Source organism: Oncorhynchus gorbuscha, unplaced genomic scaffold (genome assembly GCF_021184085.1).
Source record: "Oncorhynchus gorbuscha isolate QuinsamMale2020 ecotype Even-year unplaced genomic scaffold, OgorEven_v1.0 Un_scaffold_2657, whole genome shotgun sequence".
NCBI classification, from domain to species: Eukaryota; Metazoa; Chordata; class Actinopteri; order Salmoniformes; family Salmonidae; genus Oncorhynchus; species Oncorhynchus gorbuscha.
The window spans coordinates 42498-49343 of record NW_025747109.1 but is presented as its reverse complement, the minus strand read 5'-3'; the positions used below and the strand labels follow the sequence as shown (position 1 = coordinate 49343).

Genomic DNA, 6846 nt, shown 5'->3' with positions numbered 1-6846 from the left:
GATAGGACTGAGTGACTGGACTGGGTGAATGGTCTGGTTAGGACTGAGTGACTGGACTAGGTGAATGGTCTGGATAGTGGTGGGGGACTGGACTGGGTAGGGCTGAGTGACTGGACTGGGTGAATGGTCTGGATAGGGCTGAGTGACTGGACTAGGTGAATGGTCTGGATAGGGCTGAATGACTGGACTGGGTGAATGGTCTGGATAGGGCTGAGTGACTGGACTAGGTAAATGGTCTGGATAGGACTGAGTGACTGGACTAGGTGAATGGTCTGGATAGGGCTGAAGTACTGGACTGGATAGGGCTGAGTGACTGGACTGGGTGAATGGTCTGGATAGGGCTGAGTGACTGGACTGGGTGAATGGTCTGGATAGGGCTGAGTGACTGGACTGGATAGAGCTGAGTGACTGGGCTGAGTGACTGGACTAGGTGAATGGTCTGGATAGGGCTGAATGACTGGACTGGGTGAATGGTCTGGATAGGACTGAGTGACTGGACTAGGTGAATGGTCTGGATAGGGCTGAAGTACTGGACTGGATAGGGCTGAGTGACTGGACTGGGTGAATGGTCTGGATAGGGCTGAGTGACTGGACTGGGTGAATGGTCTGGATAGGGCTGAGTGACTGGACTAGGTGAATGGTCTGGATAGGGCTGAATGACTGGACTGGGTGAATGGTCTGGATAGGGCTGAGTGACTGGACTGGATAGAGCTGAGTGACTGGGCTGAGTGACTGGACTAGATGAATGGTCTGGATAGGGCTGAGTGACTGGACTGGATAGGGCTGAGTGACTGGACTGGGTGAATGGTCTGGATAGGGCTGAGTGACTGGACTGGGTGAATGGTCTGGATAGGGCTGAGTGACTGGACTAGGTGAATGGTCTGGATAGGGCTGAATGACTGGACTGGGTGAATGGTCTGGATAGGGCTGAGTGACTGGACTAGGTAAATGGTCTGGATAGGGCTGAGTGACTGGACTGAGTGATTGGACTAGGTGAATGGTCTGGATAGGGCTGAGTGACTGGACTGGGTGAATGGTCTGGATAGGACTGAGTGACTGGACTGGGTGAATGGTCTGGATAGGACTGAGTGACTGGACTGGGTGAATGGTCTGGATAGGGCTGGGTGAATGGTCTGGATAGGGCTGAGTGACTGGACTGGACTGGATAGAGCTGAGTGACTGGACTGGGTGAATGGTCTGGATAGGACTGAGTGACTGGACTGGGTGAATGGTCTGGATAGGGCTGAGTGACTGGACTGGGTGAATGGTCTGGATAGGGCTGAGTAACTGGACTAGGTGAATGGTCTGGATAGGGCTGAATGACTGGACTGGGTGAATGGTCTGGATAGGGCTGAGTGACTGGACTAGGTAAATGGTCTGGATAGGGCTGAGTGACTGGACTGAGTGATTGGACTAGGTGAATGGTCTGGATAGGGCTGAGTGACTGGACTGGGTGAATGGTCTGGATAGGACTGAGTGACTGGACTGGGTGAATGGTCTGGATAGGACTGAGTGACTGGACTGGGTGAATGGTCTGGATAGGGCTGGGTGAATGGTCTGGATAGGGCTGAGTGACTGGACTGGACTGGATAGAGCTGAGTGACTGGACTGGGTGAATGGTCTGGATAGGACTGAGTGACTGGACTGGGTGAATGGTCTGGATAGGGCTGAGTGACTGGGCTGGGTGAATGGTCTGGATTGGGCTGAGTGACTGGACTAGGTGAATGGTCTGGATAATGCTGAATGACTGGACTGGGTGAATGGTCTGGATAGGGCTGAGTGACTGGGCTGGGTGAATGGTCTGGATAGGGCTGAGTGACTGGACTGGGTGAATGGTCTGGATAGGGCTGAGTGACTGGACTGGGTGAATGGTCTGGATAGGGCTGAGTGACTGGACTGGATAGAGCTGAGTGACTGGACTGGGTGAATGGTCTGGATAGGACTGAGTGACTGGACTAGGTGAATGGTCTGGATAGGACTGAGTGACTGGACTGGGTGAATGGTCTGGATAGTGGTGGGGGACTGGACTGGGTAGGGCTGAGTGACTGGACTGGGTGAATGGTCTGGATAGGACTGAGTGACTGGACTGGGTGAATGGTCTGGATAGGGCTGAGTGACTGGACTGGGTGAATGGTCTGGATAGGGCTGAGTGACTGGGCTGAGTGAATGGTCTGGATAGGGCTGAGTGACTGGACTATGTGATTGGTCTAGATAGGGCTGAATGACTGGACTGGGTGAATGGTCTGGATAGGGCTGAGTGACTGGACTGGGTGAATGGTCTGGATAGTGGTGGAGGACTGGACTGGGTAGGGCTGAGTGACTGGACTGAGTGACTGGACTGGGTGAATGGTCTGGATAGGGCTGAATGACTGGACTGGGTGAATGGTCTGGATAGGGCTGAGTGACTGGACTGGATAGAGCTGAGTGACTGGACTGGGTGAATGGTCTGGATAGGACTGAGTGACTGGACTGGGTGAATGGTCTGGATAGGGCTGAGTGACTGGACTGGGTGAATGGTCTGGATAGGGCTGAGTGACTGGGCTGGGTGAATGGTCTGGATAGGGCTGAGTGACTGGACTGGATAGAGCTGAGTGACTGGACTGGGTGAATTGTCTGGATAGGACTGAGTGACTGGACTGGGTGAATGGTCTGGATAGGGCTGAGTGACTGGACTGGATAGAGCTGAGTGACTGGACTGGGTGAATGGTCTGGATAGGACTGAGTGACTGGACTGGGTGAATGGTCTGGATAGGGCTGAGTGACTGGGCTGGGTGAATGGTCTGGATAGGGCTGAGTGACTGGACTGGGTCGGACAGGATCAGGAGGCAGCAGGAGAGGAGGAAGCAGGAGAGGAGGAAGCAGGAGAGGAGGAAGCAGGAGAGGAGGAGGCAGGAGAGGAGGCAGCAGGAGAGGAGGTTTAGGAGAACAGATTTTCTTTTATTTTGGAAAAGTTGTATAAACACATTTCCTTTAAAAACAGCTCATACATGTTTTAAATCGTTTCATACACATAAAAACGACAATAAGGCATAAAACAGCATTTGAAAGTTACATTTAAATTGGTTAAAAATTACATGTTGTCCTTCAAGCACGAGCACCCCCACCCCCACCCCATACAGCACGACCTGACCCATACAGCACGAGCTGAGGTGATAGGTCCTCCCCTGCTGGCAGACACGGGGAGGTCAGGGGGCCTGCTTCCTTCCACAGGTCCCTGGCAGCACTGCATCCCCAGTGCCTCACCGACTCTTCTTGGCCGCAGCCTGGTCGGGGGCACGCGGATGTCCTCGCCATGCCCCGTGAGTGCATAACGGCCCTGACCGGGAGGATCTCGTGGGCGACCATCCAGGACAGGTCCCGATGCCGATTCAGGAGAGCAGGATGGGCCACGTTACGCCAGACGATTGTGGGCTCACCTATAGCGAGCCCGCGCAAGTGGGCACACTGGTTCCTGCACAAGAGAGAAGGAATACCTAGGATAGGTTAAGTAATCCCTCTCACCCCACCCCCCCTAAGTTTTAGATGCACTATTGTTAAGTGACTGTCCCACTGGATGTCATAAGGTGAATGCACCAATTTGTAAGTCGCTCTGGATAAGAGCGTCTGCTAAATGACTTAAATGTAAATGTAAATGTTACATATATAGTATCTTCATTAGGCCAAATGGCATTTTATGAAGTTAGTTATAGTGACTGAGTAAGTCTAAAAAAGACAGGCTATTTTTATTGGTCACGTTATTTTCGTTGACGATGTCTTGAAGTCAAGCGGTTCAATATTGAAATGCAGTTTTCTGTACCACACAGGACAACCACAGGACAACCACAGGACAACCACAGGACAACCACAGGACAACCAGGAAAAAGCGACGGTCGGTGGAACTCTGGCGCCACCAAGTGGTCCTTCTGTAGCTCAGTTGGTAGAGCATGGCGCTTGTAACGCCAGGGTAGTGGGTTCGATCCCCGGGACCACCCATACGTAGAATGTATGCACACATGACTGTAAGTCGCTTTGGATAAAAGCGTCTGCTAAATGGCATTTATTATTATTATTTATTATTATTATATTAAGTGGACAATTGCTTCAGTTCGTTTGTGGCAGCAATGCTGCCAGATATACTTGATACAAGATCAAATGTTACGTCAATATTATTATCTCCAAATCCCCCCCACACACACACAAACACACACACGTAATATATTATTATTCCAATTTAGCTGTTGATCTGGTTTTAACTTAACAACGCGTCCTCTCATTTCTGATTGGAGGGCGGACGACCACGTGATCTTAGAACCTACAAATGTGTTACATTGTAACAGTCAAAAGCAATTGTCCACTTAATATAATAATAATAAATAATAATAATAAATGCCATTTAGCAGACGCTTTTATCCAAAGCGACTTACAGTCATGTGTGCATACATTCTGCAAAGTAAAAGAAAATGTAATCAACCACAGATTGCTATACGCAAAATTAATAGAAAATTGTCGTCCAAGAGACAGGTTACCAATATCGCCTTCCACCTGGATACGGACACAATTAAAAGGGTTAGATAACAGACTGAAAGATTTTAATTGGCTTGTTTTACACAGACGTCTTCCGGTCCGTTCAACTTTATACGATCATAATTTGACCCTAAATAAATTTTGTCCCAGGCACAATTGTTTCGCAATCGAAACAATTCCACATGTTTTATGGGAATGTTCTTTTGCCCAATCAGTTTGGGGAAAAAGTCAACAATTTTTTGAGATTTTAAAAAACATAGATTATGAAGGTGTTGCCAAACTTGAAATAAAAAACGTGGAAAGGGTGCAATTATTAGCATTAGTGACTCTGGTGTCCCTTATCAAGACCAAACTTTGGGAGGCCAGATGTGGTGCAGTTAATGACACCCTCAAGTGGTCACCGACGGGATTGGTTCAATTTATAAAACAGGAAGTTTGGAAAAGAATACAATTCGAAATAGATAAGGGGGGCATTGCATCAGTAAAACAGAGATGGAAAGGGATTTACCCGTCATTGTAAATGTGTGTATAACCGATATAAGTGTATTACATAGGTACATTTGGAATGTAAACTAAGCCATTGTAGATATTTTATATACACTGAGGTTTATCCAGAGTGCATTTTGGCATATGTATATATTTGTATTTATAGAATTGTTTGTATTGTTTTTGGAGATTGTTAGAGGCATGTTAATCTCGAATATAGGCCAATAATACTGGTCAGGTTCTGCTGAACAGCACTTTTTTTTTTTTAAGGAGTTTTGGTATTCTGATATTGTTATGGTACTTTTTGATACTGTTTGTAAGTATCCATGTTATGTACAACGTTATGCACTAAATTTGTAATTGTATTTGAATATGAAACGAAAATAAAAATTATTTTTCCAAAAAAAAAAAAAAAAAAAAATCTGTTCTTATCAGTTTAATATCTGATACGTCCCCTATCTGGGGACCATATATTAAATTGATTTTTGGAATAGGGAGATGGAATAGGGGCTTGCTCCGTCCACTCCACGCATCGACCTGGTATTGCAGTACCTCCAGGAACGGTGCACCCCCTTTCATTGTAAAGAGAAATCACACGGAGTTGCTTCGTTGAACTATATTGTATTTTCACATTCATTTCAGTATCAGTGATGGCTTGATAGTACTGGTCAAATCGGTCACCGTTTTATTGACTAAGATAGCTGTTGGGAATGGGGTGCGTTCATCTTCTCAACAAAGATTTTTCGTCAAGTTCACGGGATACTTACTTGTAAAACTTTCCTCAACAGTGCATGATCAAAAATATACACACAGAGCGAAGTAATAAAGTAGTTAAAACATTAATATACACACAGAGCGTAGTAATAAAGTAGTTAAAACATTAATATACACACAGAGCGTAGTAATAAAGTAGTTAAAACATGAATATACACAGAGCTAAGTAATACAGTAGATTGCTTCTCGGTCTTTTGGCTAAGATCACGTGTAGTGTCTGATAGTGCTGCACTTGATCTGAGAAGCGATCGCTGGCCGGAGGGCGCCCGGGAAATTGTACTATTTATTTTTAGTTTAAAATCATTATTGTTGTATTGTTTCACTAATGTTTTTCCTTGTCCTGGGTTAGGTGGTAATTTATGCTGGCCAGCTTCAGTCCCTACCGCACCAGGAGTAGAAACTCCCCAAATACAGGTGTACTAACTAAGCTTGTAGCGTCATAACCCAAGAAGACTCAAGGCTGTAATCGCTGCCAAAGGTGCTTCAACAAAGTACTGAGTAAAGGGTCTGAATACTTCAATGCATTCAAGATAACTGGGAACTCAGAAAAACATATAATTTTCAATGGTCATCCAACTTGGAATTCCCATTCTCAGTTACTGTTTGAATGAACATTAGAATGGGAAAACAACTCGTAGGTCCTTGTCACGGATTGGCTGTTGCAGCAGACAACCACACCGGGTTCCTATCAGATAAAAACAACAAGAAGAGGCTCCCAGTGGGCACGTGATCATCAACACTGGACAACTGAAGAGTGGAAAAGCAGTGCCTGGTCCGACCAATCCTGGTTCCTGTCGCGTCATGCTGATGTCAGGGTTTGGCGTAAGCAGCATGAGTCCATGGTGGTGTAATGGTGTGGGGAATGTTTTCCTGGCACACGTTAGGGCCCTTGATACCAATTCAGCAAACATTTCCATGCCACTAAGAATTCAGGCTGTTCTGGAGGCAAAAGGGAGGGTCCGATCGGATGCACCTAGCACACAGAGTATACAAAAGAAAGAACACCTACTCTTTCCATGATAGACTGACCAGGTCAATGAGGAGTTCCTATTGGCTGATACACTGACTGGACAGAACATTAGG

General features: G+C 46.6%; 1 non-coding gene across 1 annotated transcript; it reads left to right on the top strand.

The window, feature by feature from the left end:
- The first annotated feature begins 5378 nt into the window (after positions 1–5378).
- LOC124026229 lies at positions 5379–5563 on the top strand. Its single transcript, XR_006837269.1, has one exon. It is a non-coding gene; the product is annotated as a U2 spliceosomal RNA (small nuclear RNA).
- The last annotated feature ends 1283 nt before the right edge of the window (positions 5564–6846 follow it).